Below are 27,077 nucleotides of genomic sequence, written 5' to 3' on the forward strand. Positions count from 1 at the left end.
TAAAGTTCATTTTAAAAATGCATTGTTTTCAATGAGAAGTTGAGGATTGGTTTGTATAGGTAGTTCTCGACTTATGACCACTACTGAGCCCAACATTTCTGTTGCTAATGGACACAATTGCTAAGTGAGGCTTGCCCCATTTTGCAACCTTTCTTGCCACAGTTGTTAAGTGAATCACTACAGTCATTAACTTAGTAATACAATTGTTAAACGAATCTGTCTTCCCCAGTGATTTTACTTGCCAGAAGGTTGCAAAAGGAGATCACACAACCCCGAGACACTGTAATCATCATAAATATGAACCAGTTGCCAAGCATCCAAATTTTGATCACGTAACCATAGGATGCCTTAACTGTCATAAATATGACATATGGTCATGAATCACTTTTTTCCATGCCATTGTTAGTTCACACAGTCACTAAATGAATGACTGTAAGTCAAGGGCTACCTATCATCATTGCAACACCATAATTAAAAGAAACATCTAGCTATCATTTCATAGCAGGTTCTTGCAGAATAACTGAAAGGAATCTCAGGATTGTATGACTACTACTGTTTCTTACTTGGAAATAAGATAAAATTCACTGAATGAAGCCTCAGAAAGCCAATTCAGAGTAACATCAATGCTTCTTTCTGTTGTTCAAAAAAAAAACCTGAGCGTTTCTCCCTCTTTTTTCACACATTGCTCCAAAGGCTAAATTATTCACAGAAAAACTCCCCCTAGCCATCCATATCTACTGTTGCAGCTCAGCCTTCTTTGCAGCACTATGGAAATTGTTATATTCCTACCAGGAGCACATTACCTGTGTACTGAAAGATGGATCATACTTTGTAATTCAGGAGTTACAGTATTTTTATCATTTAAATATTTCATTTCAATTGCGTATATTACAAATGAAAAGAATTTTTGTAATGACTATAAATCAGGGGTGGTGTACACTTACCTTCCCTGCCGGTTCGTGAGCGCATGCGTGTGTGCGCTCACTTAGCTAGCACTTACCACCTCCGTGCATGCACACAGTCTTCCGCGCATACCCTTTTGGTGAAAAAGAAAAGCCTAAATGAGATGCCAGGGCCACCCGCAATTTAGACTACCAGTTCAGGAGAGCCTCTCCGAACGAGTAGAATACCACCTCTGCTATAAATAATTTGCTACATCTTCACTGATCAATAGTCTGCTGCCAAATTGTATATATAAATTAATGTACTCTCTGGTGTTACGTACTTGCTTCTTTATTTATTTCTGGATTCTCCTTCAAAGAAGGAAGAAAACATAGAACTGATGCTCTTTCCCCTAGAACCAAGTGAATCTAAATGCTACATATAAACCTTGATTTCATGACAATGCTGAAAATTTTCTGGGGTTGGAATTGTTGGATTTAACAATTTAAAATCAGTAATTTGTGTAAATAGATGTCAAATAAAGAAAAACCAGTGCTGGCAGAAATTAGTTGAGTTAAAATTTTATGCCACTCTTCTGATAAATTATTTAACATTACCTTAGCATGCTCTAAGGTGAACTATTTAAAGTGTATTGATTGTAGAAGACTGTAGGGGAAAAAGTGCTTATGTCAAAACGAGTAATGATATTTCAGTCCAATTCTATACAAATATATCTGAACAACGTATATGTTGAAAGTAGAATATGAACATCTGAATTTTAGTCTAATTTTAGTGTAATTACAGCCCTATTTATTTTTTCCACAACTAGCCAGATGGTAAGATTATCACTATAGAAGGAGACATGAAAATACTTACTTTATTAATATTAGAATATAAAGTATGCTGAATTAAATAATCTTCCCTAGTGTGATACATTTTGAGTGCAGTGGGACTTCAAAAGTTCTTCTGCCCATTTGGTCTCGTGGTTTAGGCACCAGGCTAGAAACCAAGAGACTCTGAGTTCTAATCTCAGCCTAGCCAGGAAAGTCAGTGGATGATTTTGGGCCAATCACTCTCTCTTAGCCCAAACCACCTCACAGGGTTGTTGTTGTGGGAAAAATATGAGAAGGAAGGAGTTAGCCATAAAACAAGATCTTGGTATTAAACAATCATAGGAAAGTCCTAAAGCAAGAAATCAGGAGGGTATTCTCACCAATGCTTTGATACATAATTATTCTGGAGTAGCTGGAGACTAATGCTGTAGAAGACAAAGAAAAGCAAGACAAAAGATCTTTGTAAATATGAAAATGAGCTCAACATCTCATTATCTAAAATAACTCTATGTTAAGAAGGGTAGGGTCTTGTTTTAAATGTAACTGATTTAATAACGGAATATCTATATTTACATTATATATTATATTTTGATTTTTATTATTTTGATTGCAGCATTTTGAGCATAGTTGTTTTCTTTTGTAATGCAATATATACTGTATCTATATATATTATTTTATGCATTTAAATATATGTTTCTGAGGTCTGCATATTTCACTAGACTCTCAAAGGAGTCTATGGCACACAAAGGTTAAGAACCCTTGCTCTAAAGAATGAATGAAGCAAATGTTTACTAGTATGAATAATGGATTTTGGTTTTCAATCAAAGCATCTACATTACCTGGTTTTAAGTCTTTTTTTCTTTTGGAAGTCCAGCATGCACTCCAGGATAAATAACATTTTTCTTCAGATAACAGCATTAAATAGTTTTTGGATGTATATACAAGAGAATAATCAATATTATCCTTTATCAAATTAAGGTTTTCTCTCCATGATACTTTCCATTCATTTCCATTTTTTCTTATCTATCTTGTTGCAAATAGTGGTACTTATTCTGTTTCATTTGTTGAACATCAGAGTTACAAAAACATGATTAAAAATACTTTCATATGATAGTCCATCTCTTCAAATACTTTTCCTTTGAGTCTCTTTTACTGTGCCTTAAACAAATATTACTAAATCCAAGACCTAAAGAATTATTAATGTAGCTTTTTGATTGTCTCTTTAGAATGGTTTGTAGATATTGTTTATCTTTATGTACCTGTTGATGGCTGATTTGCCTAAATACCAGGCTTCCAAGAATTATCTAGCAGTTTTGGGGACTTTTGGGAACAAGAAAACCCAAAACCAGCAATCAATACTCAGATGAGCAGAGATTAACACCAAGATTAAAATTAGACAGACAATTAAGAAGCAAATAATACTCCAATCAAGGAACTACCAAATCAGACAAACAAGTTAAGAGTAAACAACAGTTAAAGGAACCTCCAAGACCACTCCCACCAATACTGACAGGGCAAGCCACTAGTTTATAAAAAGAGAGCAAACCCCACTCCCTGCTAGCACTGAAGATGTTTCTTAGTTGGCTAATGAAAGATGTGCAAAAAATTTTAGAGAGCACCAAATACCCCACAGTTTGAGCCTAAGATACAAATATTTGCTTTACTAGTATAAAAATGAAACAGATTATGAGTAGCACAGTCAAAATATGAAGAACATCAGAGAAGTTTTTAATCTATTAAAAACCAAAAGCTAACACTGTATCAAATAATGAGGAAACAACTTATTGTAATATTCCTAAAAAATAAAAATAAAAGGTTCATAAATGAGATCGCCTACAATAATTGAACATAAACGGCAACTGTGTAGAGTCAACATAATTAGAGGAGAAGTATCAAGGAATCAAAATGGAATTTTATTATTTGTAAATGAAATTTGTCCTGGGTCCTTTAAGTGACATGGATGATGTAGAAATATAATAAATAACACAAACTTGGTTTTCTTTCAAAATTCAAAAATGAATATTTTCTATAAAGTTACAGTAGCAATAGCAGTAGCAATAGCACTTAGTCTTATATACATTACTTCATAGTATTTATACCCGTCTCTAGCAGTGGTGAAATCTATTTTTTTTTTGCCACCAGTTGTGTGGGTGTGGCTTGGGGGGGTCATGTGACTGGGTGGGCATGGCCAACTTTTTTTCACTTTTTAAAGCATTTTGTCCTGCTGTTTTGGATGAATAGGCAGGAAAAATGCTTTAAAAAGTGAAGAAAAAGGTTCTGACAATTGCACAGCTCACAGCTGAGACACACGATCATCAAAAGCTCCCATACCACCCCTGCTTTTTAAAGCATTTCTTTATTTGGCCTATTTGCCCAAACCAGCAGGAAAAAATGCTTTAAAAAGCCGAGAAAAAGCTTCCGATGATCGCGTGGCTCACTTCTGAGCCACACGATTCTCGGAAGCTTTTTTTTTTTACTACCAGTTTGAAGGACCAAGGACAATCATCCCTACCAGTTTGGCCGAACTGGGGCAAACCAGGAGGATTTCACCCCAATCACTAGTATGAACAAAGAAAATACAATGAACAATGAAAATAAACATGAAAAAATAAGTTGGAAATATATTTGTAGGACTCATTGACCATAGTGTGGATCATGATCGAGTCCCTTTTTGGGAGAGGGGGCGGTTTAGAAATCTAAATAAATAAATAAATAAATAAATGATCTTTATTTCTTCTATCTTTATACCAGTCTTCCCACTAAAAGAATCCTTAATTATAAAGCTAAATAAATATTTGATGAGGGGGGAAAAAGCCTTGAGAAGCTTTGAGAAATCAGTACAAGAAGTTGACAAATTAAAACATTGTACAAGAAGTTTCAAACATTTTTCTTACTCCTTTTAGGAAACATCTCTACTATCTCAGAGCATCTTTGATATCAGAAAAATGTGTATATAAACATTGTATGGTATGATTAATCAACATGCTTAATCCATGTTGTCTGCCTGCTCTGGTTGGGTCTAATCGTTTAGAGCAGGGGTGGGGAACTACGTCTCCTTTATGACTTATGGACTTCAACTCCCAGAATTCCTGAGTCAGCATGGCTGGCTCAGGAATTCTGGGAGTTGAAGTTGACAAGTCATAAAAGGGCCATAATTCCCCACCCCTGCTCTAGAGCTAGGATTTCAGCTCTGATGCAATACTGCTGCTGCAGGTTTTACTTCTATTGAATTGTGTTATTTTTTTAAAAAAACTTTAGAACAAAAGATCATCATCAAAATTCAACCAAGATAGGTTACAGCCTGAAGTGAAAGACAATGGAAAATGGGTAAAATGCCAACATTCAAAAGGCAGATGGATTGACAGCTAAACCCTATTTTCAAAGAGCGGTAGTGTCAGGTACTGCCTCTGAGAACATCAGTCTAGCCTTGAGGATGAAGGGTAGATCTGGTGCTATGCGAGGTTCTGTCTGAACTGGTCCTTAATATCTGCCACCAGAGGCAACATTAACTTTCTACATAATGGAAGATCAGCTTGAGTACTACAAACCCCACTTCTAGCTGACTATCCTTTTTCAAAATGGAAGGCAAAAACAGCTATGAGATGGAAGATATTCAATTGTTCAGTGAGAAACAGACCAAGGAAGAAAGCAGAAGGAGCTTTATAGCACCTTACAGATAAACTCATTTATTAAAGTTTGTAATAAGCAGGGAAAGGGAAGGGAAGAGAGGGGAGGGGAATGGGAGGGAGGAGGGAGGGACGGAGGATGGAAGGAAGGAAGGAAGGAAGGAAGGAAGGAAGGAAGGAAGGAAGGAACTATGCTCCCTGGGTGTCCTTGAGTGGCTCCTGATAAACGTATATCTGTAACTACATAAACATCAAATGGATGACAAAATCAGCCTGCGATTGTACCACTTCAGCCTTCAGGTTGAGAAGTTTGCATTATTGGATGCCCAGTATATGCAGGTTGCTGGATGAGTGAGAATGAAATATTAAGCAGATTTTAACTCTCTTCCTAGCATACCTGTATACTCTAAGAATTAGTCTTTGTAAGATACCATCTCCTATGATGCTCACAAGAAATAGCTTGAACATTTCCCCTACATGTTATGTAAACGCAGTCCTCCAAGACTGTTTAGAGGAAAGACACAATGTCACTTTAATCTGAAATGGCCCAATGCGAAGAACTTCACCATAGAGGGCCAGCCCTCCCTTTCCATTTGTGCTCTCATGCATTCTGCAAATCCACTGTGACTACTTGGAGTCCCCAGTCCTGGCCACACTTCCTGTGCCTATGAACTGTAAATGTAACAGATTGTTTTTTGCATGTCTGTTTAATTTTCAAAAAATTGTCTCATTGCCTTCAAATTGCAAGTGTAAGGAAATCCAGCTGTCAATTCCCATTAAATGGAGCAGTTTTCTGTCGTTAATGCAGTTGTCTTTCACAGTCTGCTCAAGTTAAAGAACTCTTAAAAAAAACAGATTTATGATGGATGCCATCTGGCCTGATAGAAGGAAACAGATATCGATTTTTAATATTTTCTCCAAACTTGTTTACTCTGGGATAATACAGCAGCTGTGTGGCGGCTTGTCTCAGAGTGGAAAGGATTATTACCCCTGCCTTTTGATGAGATAAATTACCAAGAATGACTTGAATGGCTAAAGGGTATACTTTGATGTTCTGTCGCTTCATTTACCCTTATGACTAAATGATTATTGATTTTATATTTTTAAGCTCTTGAAACGCGAAAATAAGTTGGTTGAGAAGCCTAGATGTGTTGGTTTTATTAATTTATTTCTGCAGGGCATAATTCACTTTGGACTAGGTTGTGAAGGTTTTTGGGTTCATGACCGACCCCAGATACAGTTGCAAAGAAATGGCTTATTTATATAGTCATTGCAAGTAGTTCCAAAATCAATACAGTCTGAGATTGGATGATTAAACCTAGTCCCTTTGTGGGATTCATTCCTGTAGCTACCTCTGAAATGATCTTGGGTCTCAAGCAGATTCATGGGATCAAGTCTTAGGAAGAGCAAGTGTGTGTGTGTGTGTGTGTGTGTGTGTCCATTTATGCATGTGTATACAAGCATATTCTCTTTGACACTTCTCTCTTCTTTCTTTCTTTTTTCTTTCTTTCTTTCCTTCTCTCTCTCTCTTTCTCTCTCGGGTTTTTCTCTGTTCAATGACATTCTAACAGCCAGGAACAGGGGGGGAAATGCCCCGTTGATTGACTACTTCAATGAAATCACTAATCTGCATTCAAAGAGTTGCCTCCAAAGGCTACTTAGATTTTCCATGGATAGATTTAACTACTGCTTTGATCAGATAGTCCCAGTATGCAGTGGATTTAGGTCTCTGTACTTATGTAGACAGCAGGAATCCAAGGTGTACACTAAACCTTTAAATAGTTTTCACAGTTCAAAACAGCTGTTTGCCTTTAGAGTACAGCAGACACCCACCTTTCTCTCTGAAGTGCTACCTTTTCTGTCATCATCACTTAACACATTGGAACTATTTCATGTTTGACTGAAATGGGGCTGTTGTCAACCTACTGAAATATTTTGTAGACAGAAATATTTTGCAGAAATGTTATGCCCCAAAATAATCCTTTAAGAGTCTCCCCCCCCCACTTCCCTTGCAAGTTTATACTTTGGCAGAGATACAGGTTCACTATACATGAGTCTGAGCATTTCCTCTTCAGTCTACTTTTAATGTTACCCTTACCCTTGAAAATAATTTGCATACAAAAGGCATGATTTATTCAAAAATTAGGCATTTTTGAATCTCGAGGGTTCTCGGGAGTCTCTCCCGTGAAAAATACAAGAATGGAATATCATTGTAAATGAATAAACTAATAAGCAAACACGACCTGCAAATATGACTCTTTTCCTAACATGGTGGTGTGCAGAATGAATTCCTCCTCAAACATCCCATATGGAGTGGCTATGGAGATTCTCAATCATCCAGGTCACGGTTGTTCCAAAGGTGCTTTTCAAAAGGCAACTAGGCTTTGTTGGTTTTTTTTCTTGAACAGAAGAGGAAGAGACCCAAACATCACCATCTTGCCAGCTGACAAAGAAAAACATGCAGTTATCCTGAACACAGATGGCTACAATGCCAAGGTAAACTACTATATACGAGGCTCTGAAGAGAAATCCTACCAGCAGTTATAAGAAAAAGGTTATTGATTTCCAACAAACACTACTAAAAGACATAGCCATTGACACGCCACAATACTACCACTTTTACCCTGGGGAAACCACCTCCGGCATATATGGACTCTCCAGAATCCAAAAAGAGGGAACTCCACTCAGGTCAATTGTCAGCAGCATCAACTCAGTCATATGCAAGATTGCAACACATCTAACCACTGCATTAGATCCCCTAGTCGACAACACCATCCATCACATCAACAACTCACAGGATTTGACAGCAAGGTTTGGAAATTAAATTGGATCCAGATGAAACCATGGGTATGATGTCACTTCACTCTTCACCTGCATTCCCACAACTAAAGCTGTCATGGTAGTGAAGAAACAACTACTACAAGGCAGCACATTAGATGACAGAACTAACCTCAGCCCAGACCATATATGTGCCATACTGGACCTCTGCTTAATCACTACCTATTTTAAATGCAGTGAAGGTTTCTACAGATAAAAACATGATTGCACCCTGGGTTCACCCGTGTCTCCCATTGTGGTCAATCTCTACATGGAAGAGGTACAAACCAAAGAGGCCATCTATCTTTAAATTGAACAGCCATCTCTCAATGAACTTTCTCTGTCCTTCAGAGAAGACTTTCAAGCACTTACCTCCTATCTGTGTCACTTGTGCCACAAACTTTTGTGAATTTTAACACCTTGGGCTTGCTATTCCTCACCTAGAATTTGAAGTATGAATAGGCATACCAAAGCCCCATCGTACAAAATTTCCTGTACAGAAGCATCCTTTGTACTTCATAAATTAATGGTATTGGCTGCTGTTCCTAACATCAAATCTTTTCCTCAGAGAGAAAAGCCACTGCTGTTATAAATAAATACCACATTTATTTACTGAGGATTTAAACCTTTAAAAATAACTTTAGGTCAATAGAACAGAGGCAATGGTGCTTTTATATATCTTTTGAGGAGATGTGTGTGTTTAATTTCAGGAAAAAAATTCAAAGCAGAACCTGGTTCTTTGGAGTACTCCCTGAATTCAAGAACACCACTTGATAATTCTGTAGAGCTTATTAATTTATCTCATGTCTGACTAACCCTTTAACTATCCTTCTTCGAAGTCTTTGAATCCACATAAGTAAACATTTAGGAGTTGCTTTCAACAAATAAGAGATCGTTCCAATAGCTAAGGTATCACATTTCTAAAACATGCTGACATTTCCTGAAATTAAATCAAAGTGAATTTTATTTAATTTTTAAATGACTCTGCTTAATGATCAGATGAAATATACCCCCCCCAAATCTAGCTTTCTGTTATTAAACACCATGACAGTATACTTTACTAAGCTTTAATAAAAAGGTGTAAAACACTTTCTTTGGACGCACGCAATGTATAATTAATGTATAGTAAATTATACAGCTGGGCTTAAAGCTTGTTTAAATGCATAGAAATTCAAAGTCTGCTGCAGAAATAAACTAACTTTTGGATCAGTGTATTACATTAACGTAATACGTTGATTCATTTTACAGGGTGCTGCTTGTGGTGATTATTTAATTAATCACCTTTTGACGATTATTCACACCAATCCAAATCAAGGTCTCCATTAAAACCAAAGAATGGCTTCATTACAAATGACCCATAAAAGTGTCAAGTGCTGGCAGCCAAGACAAGTCATTTCCTTCCCGTTTAAAACCATTAAGTCGAAACATGGGGGCGGGGAAGGTGATGAAGTGCATAATAGAGGTGATTACAAAGAAAAATGTAAACAGTAATGTGACAGCCATGTTGGAGAGACTAAGAGATCAAAGATACAGAATGTTGAGTTTTGTACCTTCAGAAGCCCTTCATTTTCAAGGAGAATTAATTACCAATTAATATTTTTTTCCAGCTGGATGTTTACCTACCCACTGAATTTTGGGCAGCTCCTCCAATTACAGGTACATGAACAGTAAAATACTGTTTCTCTAAATATGTCTCCACTTATATGGCACCATCAATGCGCATATCTCATTATGGAAGACCATAATCAAAACTGAAACCACAGTCTGCAAAGAGCTTACAATCCAGAAACTGCAGTATGGAAAGACAGCAGGAAAGGGGAATAAGATTGAGTAGTAGCAGCAAGCAAGCAATTAATTCTGCTATGTGGGCAATCTTTGTTTTACAATGTGAGAAGACTGAGAAATTAAGCCCAAACATCATTTTTTTAAAAAAAGATAAATTTTCAGGGTGGTACTGAAAGAGAAGAGGCATTACAAAAGTATTCACAAAAGTAATAACCGATTTAAGAAGTTTCTTAGTAGGAACATCTCTACAATTCTAGACATTTTGAAAAACCAATACGTTAGGCCACCTTGAAACAATGTACATGGCCTTTTTCAATCTATAACATGAATGAAAAGCGAAGTAATAGACATTATTTTTTATTTTGTTTTAAAAAGAAGAAACAAACTACCATAAGCTACATCCTCTCAAGCATTGAAAGAAAATAGTGGTTGGAAGAACGGCTTGCTCCTACTCCTCCTGGTGAATTTCTAATAAAAAGTATAGTGTGCATATTCCACACATATTCCCAGATGCCAAATATGTGCTTCTGGTTGGAGAGTGTTATACATCTGCTTCTCCCTGCTACTATAGTCTCTTTAAAACCAAACCAACACAAATACAAATCAGAGCAGGGCATTCTGTCAACCTCAGGACAGTGAATATCAAAGTCTATGAATGCAGGGCTATGTGGTCTCCACATGCCATAAATCAATAGATGATAGATAGATAGATGATAGATAGATAGATAGATAGATAGATAGATAGATAGATAGATAGATGATAGATAGATAGATAGATAGATAGATAGATAGATAGACAGACAGACAGACAGATAGATAGAATAAATATGCAGAAAATAATAGAAAGATAGCATTGACTTCCATGTGAGCATTAACTTATATTCTCCCGTTTAAAAAGTTAGCATGTAATTTTGATTATATTGTGCCCAGAGAGTGATTCATCATCTAGCTGATCTGGCTGATACTAGTTTTCTCTTGTGAAAACTGATAGAGCTACTTGTTTTTCAAAAGGGTACCAAAGCTCTTTCTCACACACTTGTTTGTTGAGTCTACTTGTCATTCTTTCTTTGATATTCATTTGTTTTAAAACCTTGCACACACAGCTGGATTAGTAATTGCAAAAATGAATACCCTCAAAGTTCAAGTGCTGCTTCTGAAAACAAATAGCTATTGACTTTCATTAGGAGATCTGTGATGTTATCTAACTGCGCAAAGGCATTTGCGGTATGCCGTTTACATTGTACCTCCTGATTGTATAATCATTATTGATTTTCCTTGTGTGTAGTACCTATGTCAAACAACCTAATATATTTAAATGGTGATTATTTTAGCCATTTATCTATTATTAGATAAGATCAAAGGCAGTTAAGTCCATAGAAGATTGTTATAAGATAAATATAGGGTACAATCCACCTCGGCATCACTTCTACACTAATTCCAGGACTTTCTTTAGGCCCAGACAAGAGAACTTTTCACAAAGCCTATTGAAGTAAATGGAGATTGAGAAACCGCAAGTCCTGTTGGATCACCGAATTGCAAAATTATGCCTCAGGCTAAACTTAGAATTTCTGTTTTTCTTTACTGGATTGAAAACACATGTGAAATTCCAGATCATAGGAAAAGAGTCACTAGTTTCTTAACATTAAAAATGGAAAGTAAATGTCTGGGTGTTTCATAGCAACCATTAATGCCAGATCAAAGGATGAAGAGACTGATAAGGGTGGAACCACCTTACATAGCTGTGTCACCTACTTCTTTATTGGCTAGAAGTTCCTGTTCTGGATGGCAAATTTCCAGCCTGTATGGAAATTCATGTTTAAAAAGAAGGAGCGAATCTAATATCAATTTGTTGAAGGAATGTTATTTGGCTATTAGAGCTGGAGCTGTAAATAGGAAATTGGTAAAGTGATAAAGCAGGCAAAATAATTCTGCATTCTAGATCAGGCAAAAGCAAAAGGCTGGATTGTAGCATTTAGATTGCATCATCATCAAAACAGAGTTTTTATATTGACAACCTGACCACAGGAAAACCAGCACTGTGTTTGAAAGGGGTTTTTGAAATGCCTTTTTTAAAGTTATGTAGCCTGCTTATAATTCAAAACCTAGAATTCCTCAGAAATTGGACAAATATGTAGAATCACAGTATAAATACAATCCAAGAACTATTTCCCAGCTTTCCCCATCCACAATAACTAGGGGGGAAAATATGGTAAGCTCCTATATAACTGTGTTTGGCAATAGTTTGAAATCCATCACATCTTGAGTGGTGGTGCACAACACATACATCTTAGTTGGTAGGATGTGGGCAACAATGTGTTGACTTGCAAACTAGTCATTACATTGGAGATCCTAACTTGCATAGAATAGTATGGGCATGTTTGGATAAAACTGTGCCAAAACTGAAAAATAAACCTAAGAAAAGAAGACATGGAAGACTTTGGAGCAGAGTAACAAGAATTGCATTGCATATACCACAGAATTGTGTGGAGTAACAATAATTAGAAACACAAGAAGGATACTTAGAAGAATAAAGGAAGGAGCCTGTGGATAAGGAAAAACATGCATATTAGACAACGGTTCCTGCAAAAATCTGAGGAATCAGAGAAATCTCCTATATATGTATATAGAAAGAAAAGATAGCTGTAAATAATATAGTCAAAGAAAGCAAAGAATAGTTAAGACTAATAAATAAGTAAAACAAAAAGACAGAGAAAACTCAGAGTGAATTTGATGCATAAAAAAGGTTTCAGATGTGTGTGGAGAGGACCTCCAGCAAAATGAATGGAATGAAAAATAAAAGCAAATATTTAATAAAACTGAATTGAAGGAATGCTGGCAGGAGTATTTCAGACATCTCTGTAATGATAACAGAGCTATGTGGAAGAGTGGAGTTGAAACAAAAAAATTACAAAGGTTGGTGTCCAAGAAAAGGAAACGGATGAAAAGGAATTAAAATGCTAGATTACCAAATGATATGGCAGCGGGCATAGATGATATAATTAGAGAATTGTTAAACTGTGAATACAGTTTGCTTGTAGGGTCAGCAAATGACTCATTTTAACAAGTTATGAAAGATACTTTTTTCATAAGAAGAAGCCATTGTTATTGCCTTGTCCCAGGGGATCTCAAACTGGTTTGGGCATGTAGAGACGATGAATGAGGCTTGACAAAACAATCATATGAAGAAAGAGTAGATGGGAGAAGATGAAGGAGAAACAGGGTTGATGAAATCCTCAAGAAGAGAGAAATAAGAAGATTAAAGAACAAGATGCAAAATATGGAGCAATGTATGAATTTAAGACAGGCAAGAAAACTTTCCAAGGAGGGTGTAAAAAATGGTGTTGGTTAAAATGAAATTAATCTATATTGCCATTTCTCTTTCTCATCTTATGTTTTAATTTCTTATGCTTGGTTCTTATACCTTTTCTGCACTCTGTCTCATGTTTACCCCAAATAGCATAATTGTATATATTGTATGGAGTGATTTATAAAAGTCAGTTCATCAAATTTAAACTGATTTTAGACTAGGATTTTTTCCTTATGTTTACTTCTTCTTTTCCTTTCATCTTGCAAGCAGAGTAAAGGTGGGTCAACTTTAGGTGCATTAACTGCTTTTGATTTAGTCATCTCTACCTCTATATTGTTATCGTTCAGGAACTGGCTAACAGTAATAGAGTTTTCAGTTTTGAATTTATATTTTCATCATGGCCAAGCAGAACACATCTCTGACTCTGTTTTTGTTTAAGAGAATGAGGTTATTCCCTCCTTTGTCATTTCTGTTCTTATTCATTTACATATATTTTTCAGAAGGTTATGCAAAAACTTTGGATCATCTTGGTCATCATCAATTTTAATGTCACATCAAGGTTGCACCAAGAGTTATATTTTTTTAAAAAAAATATCTATGAGGGCAAAGATATTATGACATCAAAAGAGAGCCAGGAATTGTTATATGATCTCTTTCATTTCTGAGAGAAAATTTAATTTTAATTGGTATAGAGAGCCTATTTGACAACATTTTAAGCTACAGAAAAAGGGTTCGGGGGACATCTTCAGCTCATTTCTTACCTACTATTTCTGTCCCCATCCCCCCCCCACCAAATGCCAATTTTCATAATTTTGGATTTACAATTTTAACAAACAATAGTTGATTAATTTTGAGGAAACTACCATTGCAAAATCTTCTAAACATTTGAGAATTTTAGTGAAGAACTGCAGTGAAAAGCTATGGTGATTGATAAGGTCTTATTTGTATTTGGATATGTTTAAACCTCCAACGTTGGTGTCACAGAGTGACAGAATTAAGGCTGCATGACAAAGCTTTCAAATTCTATTGTTCACTTTGTTTATTCTAAAGCTGTGTCCCATCTACTCTCAATGCTCAAACATGTTCAATCTAAGTCACTTATCCAGTTGCTATTTGGAGCTGCAAACTTGGTTGAAAATGATGGGCCATCTGTGCAGGTACTGGCCCCTGCTCTGTTCTTGGTTTTCTTGGATATGTTGGGGATTTAGCTTTTAATCTGGAGGTTGGATTCCAGCTAGTGAGATCTAAGGCCTATTACTGTGCCTCAGGTTATTCTGTTACAGTAAGGGTTATTGGTCAACTACATAGTGAAGTTTACATTTCTGCTTCAATGAAATTCCTTGAAACAAGATATACGTACTACATTTTTCCCCTTGAGGTTTTAATAATGTCAGGAGCTAATCAGGCTAAAATTTTACTGTCACAGAGAATTAGGGATTTAGATCTCCAAAATATGCAATCTCAAGCAAATAAAATCTGTTCCCTGTTATCTGTGTTGAGAATTCCAATTATGGGATTAAAGTGGCAAACTATTTACAGGTGTCAAATCTTCCTAAATAAAAGTATGCTTCAGCTTTCTGCTCCATTACAAAATAACTCTCGGAATACCCCTTTAGTTGCACACTTATGGAATCAGGAGTGTGAGCGAGTTAGATGTTCCTTATATAATATCTATTGAAAGATCAGGTTTCTGATCTTTGAATGAACTAACTTGATGTGTATAATAAATCTTTGATTTGATTTCAGGTGGTAAAAAGAACAACAATGAATCCTCTTCACAGGGAAGTCACTCCAACGTCTGTCATAGGCAACAATGTTTCTTGTGTCCCCTTGTCCATCCAAAAGCTTCATATCGCCTGCCAACTATAAATGCTGCTGAGGTACAGTATTATTCTTGGTAGACCTTGGCATCTTAGCAGAACTAATCAATGCCTAGTTTCCTTGACTTAGTCTCAGATGGACACCAACTGAAGCTCCTCGTTCCCATTCTGGACTCTTCAATGTTCCCTGATAATATTTACACTACTGGCTGTATCTATTGTATGCAAAAGTGCTGTTAATAGTTTTAATCATTAAACTTTCTGAGGCTTGTTGTGGTTTCTGTTCTAATGAATAAAATATGACAGATGGATGGGGGGAAAGAACCCAGCAGAGAAAGACAGCATTGGAGTTATGTAAATGTAACACAATTAGATGAATTGCTTCTCAAAGATCATGGGAAATCATTCTATATACTGCATTACTTGTTCCCTTACAAGTTCTTTTGAAGAAAACTCAGAATGGATTTAGAAAGCACTATGATTTCCCAGAGGATATACTCATTTTTAATCCCATGAGTATGATTTCAACAAAGTAATTCACCCCCAAGCAGCCCATAGTTGCTCACACTAATCTCGGGACTGGGTAGTTATTTTATTTTATTAGGGATCAAACAGTATTCTACTTAAGTTAGAGTTAGAAAGTAACTAATATGATGCATTAATATGATATAAAAGACAATAATATTCAGGAACTTTTTAGTTGCCCTCACATAATTTAATTAGTATGGATGTTATTTATTTGAACTGAGAAAGTGCAAAAAATAAAAGTAAGAAAGAGACAGTGGTAACAAGATAGCTGTGGAACAATGGGAAGGTGTGTTAAAAATGGGCATGTAAGTAGGCAGTCCTCCCCCTTTTTTTAGTCAATGAAAGGTGGTTTCTGATTGTCTTCATATGGACCCTATGATCCAAAGAAATGAACTGGGGGGGGGGGAGTCCAAATGCAGCATTTTATATTTAAAAAAGGAAAAGAAAGAAAAAAGAACAGCTTCATTCTGAACATGACACTTGAACTTTAAAATTGAAATGCACCAATCCACTTACTAACAATTTAATAACCGATCTTGGGCTCTAAGTTAAGGTTTAACTTTTTTCCTGTTCTCCTTTCCTTTTTTTTTTACTTTGTTTCCAGCCTGAAGAGCAGCATGAAAATGAATAAATCGACCTATTAATATAAATCTGTTAAATTAAAAAATAATCTAATGGCTCTGCGTTGCTAAATCTGTAATAATTGTAAATTATGGAGTGGTCTGTTTAAGGTTAGATGTCATCCACCAATCTCTTTGGGGAAGGAGATGCCTTCTGATCACTGGCATTTTCAATTGTGTTAAGGCAAAAAGTTATTAACATGGGAAATATGCTTAAATTGTTTTTAAAAATAAAGAAAAGCCACAAAGTTCTTCCAAAGTTCAAGGGGGGGAAAGTTATGATCCCACTGACTGTTTTTCTCCCCTCTGCAAGTTTTGCTCTTTAATTAATATTGCTGTAAAAGTTTAATGCACTGATATTTTAAATATGTATCCATATTGAACATATCTGGTATTCTTTTTAGCCACTTCAGAAATCAGTGGAAGGAAGGCAGTCAGGGAGAAAGGGAGCTATCAAGCAATGATCACTGCTGTATGTCAGCTGCCAGATCTCCTATGACACTGAGGTTCCCGTGTTACTCATTGTCAGGTAATATTGATCACTGCATACTAGTTTTCAAATGCTGTCAAATATTAACCAAAATTGCAGAATGTTCAAATGTCAATTTCTATCATGAGCATCCATAGGGGTAGGAGTCAGAGGGCAAATGGTGACATCCATTTCTTCTTATCATTCCTTAACTGACAAAAAAAATGGGACTTGTATACATCTGTGACATCATCACATCATCACATGTCATGTGTGATGCTGCATTCTAATGCTGAATAACCAGCAAATTTGGGCAATATTCCCATATTTCTTGAATACTTAATAAGTATCAGATAACAGCATCTACAGTATGCAAAATAAGCATACATTGATCACTTGTCTTGTCCTCATTATTTCATTATACAATTTTAGCTTTATAACTCAGTTTCTTATGTTGTAAGTGCTATACAAGTCAAATTTATTGTTATTATATTATCACTCAGTTGTTTATCTTCATAATAACTTAATATACCCTTCCCTAGAGAATTTATAATAGGACTTATAATTCATCCAAAAATTATTGTTGGAAATTCACCTAAGAAAGGGATCTTTATTTCAGGATCTGAATTATTTGGTTTTCCAACATGATAAAAAGTATGATAAAAATTAAGTCACAAGCCTGTGACTTCCTCCTGAAATCCAAGAAGAAACAGGCAACTCCGTTTCTATCCATCTATTGATTCCCAAATTGTCTATCTGTTCTAGACTTTGCTATCTTCAATTCTTTAATCTTGGGGGCAGGGAGCAGGGAAGAGTGAGAGAGAGAAATTTTTTAATGTAACCATATTATTATATGTCATTTTAAATTCCAGAATTGTTAGGAAGGAAAGTAAATTATCAGCTATGTAAGAAATTTTTCATAAACTTAACCATGAATCTAATTGATTAACACCTCAGTTAGTTAATCAGAAACTGAATTAGTTGGACAGCATTAGATCTAAAATTCCCATTTCACCAGCTTGCTATTTCATTGTTTCGATCATTTTTTTTTTTTCAAAAGACAAGTTGGATAAGAAGATTGGCATGTACAAAGGAAGAAGTATGGCAATTTTTTTGGTTTTAAGGAAAAATAGGAAGAGAATTTGCACTTTCGTTTACACTAGTGCAGTGACCTTTAAGGGATGAGGTGGCTCAGGGGTAAGACACTGAGCTTGTCAATCAGAAGGTCAGCAGTTCAGCAATTTGAATCCCTAGCGCCACGAATTAAAGTGAGCTCCCATTGCTTGTCCCAGCTTCTGCCAACCTAGCAGTTTGAAAGCATGTAAAAAATGCAAGTAGAAAAATAGGGATCACTTTGGTGGGAAGGTGACAGTGCTCCGTGCACCTTCGGCATTTAATCATGCCATCCACATGACCACAGAGACATCTTCGGACAGCACTGGCTCTTCAGCTTAGAAATGGAGATGAGCACAACCCTCTAGAGTCGAGAACGACTAGCACATATGTGCGAGGGGAACCTTTACCTTTAGTGATGTTTAATTGATTGGATGACAATAGCAAGAGGAAATCATGGCTTTTCTACCTTTAAATACAAGTCAAATCAAAGATCTGTTAAAGGGAATGCTTGTTTCAAAACAATAGTTTTTACGAACACATTGAAGATATCTTCCACACCCTACCATTTGGTGGCATTGCTAACAGAGATAATGGAGGCCAGTTAATATCCCTTGGGTTCCTCAGAATTGTAGATAGGAACCTGGCAATCAGAATGTTGGATTAGATTGTTGGGGATGGACAGCCTAAAAATCCACATTAGCCTCTGAAACAATATAGAACTGAATGGAAAAACAGAGATACCATTTGGCATGTGTCCACTTCTAAGATGGGTCCCTTTTGATCCTTAACAATGATGGTCTGGCAGTGCAGCAGGACTAGAGTAGCAGCTCCCCCTTCTGATAGGTTACAGCCATAACAAGCTTGGGAGGAGCTTGTGTAGCTGGTTTCCAAAGACTTTGCTTTGGGACCTCTCTGATATTTTACACTAGGAAGGAAAGAAGGTCCACTAGCCAAGCAAATTAACTATATAAGAAAAAAAATACAGATGAAACATTTTGACCATGAAAACAGAGGGGTGGCACAGAAGTTAGGGTTGCTAATATTTTTACTACCGATTTGGGTGCGCTCCTGTGCGAGCATGAATGCGTAGAAGCATCCAGACAGGTGGGTGGAGCCTCCCACTGCCGCTGCTGCTACCACTTCGGTCAATCCAGGCCAAACCAGCAGCAACCCATCTCTGGTATGGCTGCAGGAGTAGAGAGTGAAGCATTGGGTAGCAGGTCCAGGTTCTAGATCTGTGATTGCTTGTATCGGTTACCAGATTTAGAGGCCAATATTAATGCAACGGGACTTTTGTACAGATGTTTTCTCATTAGTAGGAGAATAGAAGCAGCTGGTGACAAGAAAGATTTCCACACTAATGATTTATACTGTTATCCAGCCATCATAGTGGCGATAAATCACTAATGGAGAAAGGCTTTATATCACTACATCAATGGCTTTGTGACACTATAAATTACTACTGCAGAAATGCTCCCTAATGTTAGATTGAATCTGAACACTTGGGATAGATTTATGTGAAAGATCTCTGCCCCTCCCACACCTTCTTCGGTAAATTGTGTCTTACTTTTTCTTTTTTCCTAAGTTCCAGTGGCTTAGTTGAACCTTTTGTGACTATGAGGTGTTTGCCTTTTCTATTTGGCATTTGGGTGTGGCTCCTAAGATTTGTAACCTTAACTATGCCACTGTGTGATTTGACCTCAGCCTTTCTGGGTATTTAAGCAAATGGGAGTGGACAGGGAAATGGATTCAGGCAGTCATCTATGAGAGGGTGTTGCCAGGAGGAGTCAGGAGGGAGAACTTGCTCTGGAACAGCAGGTGAGATTGATTGGTTATTCATTTGAAAGCCCACTGATTCTTGGATTACACCATCTCTCACTGTATACTTTGTATACTTTGGATGACTGTGGCCTTATAGGAGCATCAAAAATGGTCACTCACAGCCTTATTATTACTCCTATGGATTACTATAATTTTCTTTACATGGTGCTGCCCTGGAAGTGGAGGCCACCCATAAACTTCAGCTAGTGTACAGTTCAGTGGCTCATACACATACTGGACAGCCTTATTACTGCCAAGTAACACCATTGCCTTGGGAGCTGCACTGTTTCCTAATGCAGTTCAAGGTTCTGATCATTACCCATAAAGCCACAAATAGGTCAGTGCTTGGGTATCTTCAAGTCTGCCTAACCCCATACAGCAGGGGTGTCCAAACTTGGCAACTTTAAGACTTGTGGACTTCAACTCCCAGAATTCCCAGGCCAGCAGAGCTGGCTGGGGAATTCTGGGAGTTGAAGTCCACAAGTCTTAAAGTTGCCAAGTTTGGACACCCCTGCCATACAATTTCTGTCTGCTGAGCCTGAGGGAACAGATAACACCTGCTGAATGTGCCCTCTTCTCAAGGGATTTGAGAACCAAAAGCTAACTTTCTTTGTGGTGGTGGAGAAGAGCATAATAAACTAACAGCAATACAAATGATGTTCTATAAGCTTTCAGTGTCTAGTATACCTTACAGTTATATCAAACATCACTTGTTTGTCAATGGGGACAGATTTGTCACTTAGATTTAAAGAGGCTGCGCATTTAAGATTCTCTTCAGTAATAGATGGATGGATAGACAGACAGACAGACAGATACACTATGTAATGCTCTTTAAAACAATAGTCCTCTGCATGTTTATTTGAGAACGTCATACCAGAAACACTGTAAAAAGGAGGAGAGGTGAGCAAAGCATCCTACATTCTCTCTCCTGGAGTCTCTATTGCTGCCACTCAGAAGCAGCTGTATTTCCTGCCTGCCTTCTCTTGAACAGACCTTTAACCTTTCTGGCATCCTTACTGACCCTGCCATCACTTCTGAGCAGTTTGGAAAGAAAATTAGGATTGGAATGATTCACAGATCTTGAAAGCAAGGAAAAGGCATAGAAATTGTAGATTTTATTCCAAGTTTGGAAAGCAATCTATAGAACGATTTGTGGAATTGATGAACAGTTGAGGGAACTGGTATCAGAGGTGGGTTGCCACCAGTTTGCACCGGTTCAGGTGAACCAGTAGTGGAAAGTGCAACTGGGTTTGCGAAACCGATAGGGATAGCAGACTCGCCACGCCCCCGAACTGGTCCCCCAGTCGCCCATGCCATTGCTGGCATGTTTTTAAAGTCATTTTATAATGTTCTGTGCATGCACAGAACAATTTATAGGCAACATGTATAGGGAACGATTTGCAGCAGGTGCAAGCACGAAGCGAATTGGCCGTGACGCTGGCAGCAACCCACCCCTAACTGATATGTCTAGTCTAGCTAAGAGAAGGACTGGGTGTGTGTGATATGATAGCAATCTTCCAGTACTTGAGGGCCTGTCACAGAGAAGAGGGGGTTGACCTACTATCCAAAGCACATGAGGGCAGGACAAGAAGTAATGAGTGGAAGTTCACTAAAGAGAGAGCTAACTGGAACTAAGGAGAACTTTCCTGACAGTGGGAACATTAATCAGTGGAACAGCTTAGCTTCAGAAGTTGTGGATGTTCCATCACTGAAGGTTTTCAACAAGAGACTGGACAGCCGTTTTTCAGGAGGCCAGGGTCTCCTGCTCAAACAGGAGGTTGGATCATACCTCCGAGGACCATTCCAACCTATGTTCTATGCTAGACATTGTGGTGATATGGGGTGGAGAAAGTGATAGCAATATTAGTTTAATTCCTTCCCAACATACCCTTTTTGATAGCTATGGAAGTGAAAATATGTTCATTGTAGCCCCCTTTGGCTGACTGTTTACTTTTGAGTTTACTTACCAAGGTTTTAGTGTTGGCTTATATAGCTTGAAGTCTAAATAATGGTTGCTTCTTCTACATCCTGATTTTTAAGCAAAATCTGAAGAGGTTCTTTTGCTTTTGATGCTGTTAATGAGAAATGTCTTAGGTCATGGGTGTCAAACTCAAGGCCCAGGGGCCAGATCCGCCCACAGAGTGCTTAGATCTGGCCAGCGGGGCCACCCTGGAAATAGTGATGGACTGGCCTGTGGTGCCTCTGGCAATAAAAATGGAGCTTGGGAGGGCTGCACGTGGCACTCCCGAGCTCTGTTTTCACTGGCAGAGGGTTGCAGGAGGCTGTCACAGCCGAAAATGGAGCTCAGGAGTCTGTTTTCTCTGGCAGAGTGCTCAGTCCACCCCAGGCGTCCCTGTCCACGCCCACCCTGTCCACACCTACTCCACCCCTCGCCAAAGGTGAAACACAACCCTGATGTGGCCCTCAATGAAATCGAATTTGACACCCCTGTCTTAGTGAGTGAGGTGGCAGCATTTTGGCAAAAAAACTCCTTCAATGAAATTGTGTGTTTCTGGAAGCACTACTCAAGTCCAGTTTTGCAAACAGTTTAATATGCACTTCTCCCTCCTCCTCCCACCAGGGATTTCTGAGATTTGAGATTTAGAGATGTCCTTTCATTGTATTGCAGCCATTGTTCAATTTTTTGTTCTTAGTATTTACTTATAATCATTAGGTAAGCAGTAATATTCCCATCATGAAGAAATGAAGATATAGGCAGTGGCCACTAGTATCTATTCTGTGGAAGCCTGGTCCAATATAAATTAAAATATGAATTACTATACTTTATTTCAGCTTTCCTTTTTTATAAATCTAATAGTGAGTGCTTCATTTAGCTTTGGGATGAATTATCTTTTCATGGGTGTCAACTGCATTTAACATTTTTAGAGATGGCAAGGACTTCAGTGAGTGAAGAAATTTTAGATTAGGTTGCTCCATAAGCTATACGTCCATTTTCACAAATTCTGATAGAGGAGTTAAGGGTGGGGATAAGAAGGAGGGGGACAGAAAGAGAGAAAGAGAGTATGGGTAATGCCTTTGAATATAAGTTATACCCCATATTGGAAATCGAGTTCAAGAAGAAGCATGTGTAAAATTGAATCAAAGTGTCCCAAATGTAAATAAATCTGTAACTGTAAATCAGTTTGAGAATTATTTGACAAACAAAATGGGGAAACAAAAGAGACAACCACCTGAAGCCATTGCTTTATCTCATGCAGTTGTTTTATTGGGATTTTAATGCAATAATATTTTACATCTTAAAGCACCGCCTTTGATTCTATGATAGTTTGACATGCATTTAAGATTGCATTTTATTAACTACTTTAAGTATAATCATAGAAATGCAAAAAAATGTTTTTGTTATTAAACTTTATAGCATATGCATGAAAAAAACCCCAAAAGACCAAAAATCTTGCATAGTGAGCAGCCCAATAGGTTTAATAAATAATAAGCATGCAAATATTGAACGTGCTGCAAAAAAAAAAAAAAAACGTTACATTTCCTATGAATGCAATGTCATCTCTACACATCTACCTGCTATTCCTGCACATGGTTAACAGCTTGAATCTTTCTTTTTTTTCTACTTATTCCTCTGACCCATCACTGCATCAAAAGGTAACTGGATCACTGGATGCAGATGTGGAGACAAACACACCCCAAACAATATTTTAGACAGAAGCCTGAGGTATGTATCTGCTCTAAGAAAGAGTCTCTCAACCTTAGCAACTGTAAGATGTATGATTTCAACTCCCAAAATTCCCCAGCCGGTACCATTTTTGGGAGTTGAAATCCACACATCTTAAGGTTACCAAAGTTCAGAAGCACTGTTCTAAGGTGTTGCTCTTCATTGACTTGTAAAATTCACGGGGTATGGAAACATGAAACATGTTTCCCATTTTATCTCATGGGACAGAATATGCAGCTGAGATATTTCTGAAACATGCTGTTTTAAGATGTTACTTACTTTTAAAAGTGCATGCCCGCTAAAATACATTTTTTAAAGAAATACATCAACAAGCTGTACTATAGCATAAAAATAAATGTAATATAGATTACATAGACTGGTAGACTAAATGAAAAATATTATAGCACCAAAATATCTGATCTTAAAGTGTTAAAAATACCTAAATTTCCAGGGAGGGTGGGCTATATTGCAGTATTCCATTACAGTAAAAAGAATGAAGGCTTTTGAAGCATTTGAAAAGTGAATATATTTATCAATGCACTTATTTGTGACTATGTTTCAAATACCAGAGTCACCTTTTTACCATATACCCAGAAAATAGTAAAAGAAGTGTCCAATGAACTTTCTAGGGTAGAAAGTAGAAAAAACATTGAAATTAAAAAATCATTCTTTGGCTGCCACCTGCCAAATTCCACATTGACAGCTGCACACAAAAATGACTTCTATATTTTTATAAATACTTATATCCCTCAAGGCAGTTTATAAAACATAAAGTCCAAAAAAAAGAATAGTAATGAAATAATAATGAAAGCCTTCAACAAAGTGCTGAAAAATAGACAAACAAGCAAAACTGGAAAAAGAGGTGGTCCAGGGCTTAACAACAGAGGGATGCTTTATAGAAGCATCTTATGAAGAGGATCAGAAAAACCTATGTATATCAGAAGTGATGCAACTTCCAAACATATCAGTCCAACTGCTCTTTCAAGACTGTAACAGCCCATTTTAAACTCACACCTCTTCTGGTATCTTAGAATGGCCTATTATCAAGCTGGAATAAAATATTTTGAACATAAGCATTTTGCACACCTTTAATCTAATGCACAATTATTGTGCAATGAATGATCAGGTAGGGAATGTACAGTATATACATTTGCATAACTGTTCTGAATTTTCTGGAATTGTGTATGTTTAGTTTAATGAAAAGAAGGACTAGGGGTGACACAATAGCTGTGTTCCAATATCTAAGAGGCTGCCACAAAGAAGAGGGAGTCAAAACCTAGTCTCCAAATCACCTGAAAGCAAGACACGAAGCAATGGATGGAAGCAAGGAGAGAAGCAACTTAGAACTAAGGAGAAATTTCCTGACAGTTAGAACAATTAATCAGTGGAACGACTTGCCTCCAGAAGTTGTGTTCCAACACTGGAAATTTTAAAGAAGAGATTGGATAACCATTTGTCTGAAATGGCATAGGGTTTTCTTCCAGAGTAGAGGGTGGACTAGAAGTCCTCCAAGGTCCCTTCCAATTCTGTTATTGTTATACTGTTATTCTGTTGTTATTCTGTTCTTGTTTCATTCATTCATTTAATTCTCATTGCTTATAACATTGTTTTGCCTTTTCACTCTTGGGTCCTGCAGATATGTTGAAGGACAATTGCTTCAACTTCAATAAGAAAGTGACCTCAGGAAAGGGGGAATTGTAGTTAACTGTTTTGGTGAATGTCAAGTTGGGAAGACTGACACCAACTCTATGCAAGAAGCTATGCTTTTATAGACCTGGTCGGGGAGAGAGGGAGAATCTTTTCCAAACCTGATAAAGTGAGCTCTAGCCCTTGAAAGCGTATAGTGCAAGAGCAGTGTAAACTTTATAGTCTGGGGAGTCTTGGACCATTTCCTCATTAGTGATTTATAGCATCTTATAGTATCACCCAACCATCCTTGTGACAATAAAAAAGCCTGTCTTCATTACTGATATATCGGCAGAGCCATAGTTGGATAATGTCACCAGATGCTGTAAATCACTCGTAAGAAAATGGCTTTTGGATTGTCTCAGCTGCAACAGGTCTCTATAAACTGCCCTAGAACTTCACTTTGAGATTCAGATAGAAGGCTTTTCCCCACTGCTGAGTTAAAATGCTTTCCAATCATTTTTGAGTCAGCACAAAACAACGTTGCCAACTCTTGTGCAGTCTTTCTTATGTTTCTTCTGAATCACTGCTAAACTCTTGACCCTTTTCAGCATATCCCTAATAAACATGGAGAACATCCATTCATCAGAGAACATAGAAGAACATAGATCAAGGCACCACTAAGCAAGGAAGTTTGATTTTAGAATGATTGAGCTTTCCTAGGCTAATTTGTTGGCCCATCCAAAGATGGGCATCTCCTAAATTAAAAGAAAATGAAATAAAGAATTACGTGAGAGAGCTCCACAGCAAAACAAGCCTCAGAAAGAAGGAAACCAGAGCCAAACCCTCCTCCCCAGGCTGAGTACCTGAGAGCAAGGGTGGAAGAGGAGGGTTGTGTGTCTCCTTCTTCCCCACCTCTGCTGCCTGAGTCCCATGAGTATCTCAAGAGAAGAGCCAAAGCAGGCCTGACATCTGAGACCTGGAAAAGCGCCAAGGGCTCCAAAGGCTCCATTTCCACTCTGGGCCCTCTTCATCCCACTTTCAGGCAGGGGTGGGATTCATCTGGTTCAGACCGGTCCGGGCAAATCAGATGCTAATTTTGCATCTGGTTCACTGAACCAGTAGTTGAAATGACTAGCGGGCCCTGCCCTCCCCTCCCCTCCTCGGTGTCTCCACATGACCCGTTCATCATGTCAGGTAAGTGCAGGGCCCACACAGAGGCTCTGGGAGGGGGAAAATGGGCCTCCCTGAAGTTCCAGAAGTCTGGAAACAAGCCTGTTTCCGGCCTCCGAGGGCCTCTGGACCCCAGGGGAGGCCATTTTGGCCCTCCCGGAGGCTCAACAAAAGCCTCCAAAGGCTGGGGAGGGTGCTGGGCAGGCCCAAGAAGCAACCTGGCAGAGAACGGGTTGCTAAGATTTTTAAATCCCATCCCTGCTTTCAGGTATTCCTAGTTTCAGTGGCAGCTCCTTCCTCACATCTTCCTCCTTTCTGTGCTGCTCCTACATGATGCTCACATTGAGGAATTCACCAGCTTTGTTGAAGGCATCGGTATAAGGGTGAAACACACACACCACCTTCTTTGTCTTCGCCAGATCCGCCTCAGTCATTAGCATCAGTGGGGCACATTGAGCATTTTGCTGAGGTCAATAGTAGAGAAATGCCTTTCACCTTCTGTTCACTCTTGCCTTACTTTGCTTTGTGGCTATGACTTTTCTATGTTGATTTAGGAGAGTAGGATTTATTGACATTACTTAACCCAAACATGGTATGGGTTTGCAGAAAGATTTGGAAACCCATTTATTAAAGCTCAGCTGTGGACGAATCATCCAGATTTAGGACTTATCATCAATGATGATGATGAACATGATGACGACAACCAAGCATCTGGTTCTGGTCATTGGCATCTATTAATTGGGGCTGAAGGATTATTTTGTCTTAATATTTAGTTCACTTTTCTGCAGATAATCCTGTCGGGTGGACACTTTGAAACAGAGTGAGGAAAGAGAAAGCAAGACGTTAGAGAAAAGTTCTGACATACTGAGCTTGATGGAGCTAAAAGAGGACATGGAAGGGACAATAGCTCAGTTTTTATTACTTTTAAAAAAGATGAAAAAGAGGAAGTGAAATTTAGTCACGAAGAAG

The sequence above is a fragment of the Natrix helvetica genome (assembly GCF_964273705.1).
Source record: "Natrix helvetica genome assembly, chromosome: 4".
Taxonomy (NCBI): Eukaryota; Metazoa; Chordata; class Lepidosauria; order Squamata; family Natricidae; genus Natrix; species Natrix helvetica.